We start from the raw sequence: 673 nt of genomic DNA, 5'->3' as shown, positions 1-673 counted from the left end.
TTCCTTAATGACTATATGATTAATCAAACTATGTTCCAATTATACCGCGGGGATTATTCTAGGCTAGACCAAACTATATCCGGGTATATTCTGGGAGGGGGTTAATCTGGGCTGCCACACCGGGCCTTCCTTGCTTTTATTTGTTAGTTTCAGTGTGACATCATTCTAGCGCCTTTTTACAACGAGATGCATTAAGACCGTGAGATCTGACGCCCCCCCCCCCCACTTGCCGTGTCCCTGCTATGAGCGGTGGAAATTTTCTCGCAGTTTTCTTCGAATTGTTCCGAAACGATCATTTCTGAAAAGGGTTAAGAAATTATGCAACTCTCTTACGTCTGGCATGCGGCGCACCGGCCCAAAGTGAAACTGATTAGTCACTCGCGAAGGAAGAGTGACTCCAGACGGACGCAGAAGGAGGTGCGATAATATTGTGGTGATAGAAGTAATTATTCTATTGTGATATGAAGGAAATGACGAAACGTGTGGAGACGAATCGATTTTCCCAACGAAATATTTAACGACTAGGAAATATGTCGTTATTCATTCTTATTTTTCGAGAAAGCCATTCCAGGTGTAATTTTTGGAGCCATTTCACTCGATCTTCGAAAAAAATACAAGGCGACCACCTTCATTGCACTAGATTCCTTATGTACTCAAGTAGGTACAGCGTGAA

The 673-nt window shown here is 43.1% G+C and overlaps 1 protein-coding gene across 1 annotated transcript in view; it reads left to right on the top strand.

Annotated features, from left to right (window-relative positions):
• Window positions 1-375: 375 nt before the first annotated feature.
• Window positions 376-673, top strand: part of LOC119588628 (UDP-glucosyltransferase 2-like) — a gene marked incomplete in the record, with an annotated part of 30326 nt that continues 30028 nt past the window's right edge. Inside the window, 1 exon segment of the mRNA XM_037937266.1 lies at window positions 376-417.

This window comes from Penaeus monodon, chromosome 24 (assembly GCF_015228065.2).
Source record: "Penaeus monodon isolate SGIC_2016 chromosome 24, NSTDA_Pmon_1, whole genome shotgun sequence".
NCBI classification, from domain to species: Eukaryota; Metazoa; Arthropoda; class Malacostraca; order Decapoda; family Penaeidae; genus Penaeus; species Penaeus monodon.
Note: the sequence above shows the minus strand (reverse complement) of the source record. Positions and strands in the feature narration are given on the sequence as shown.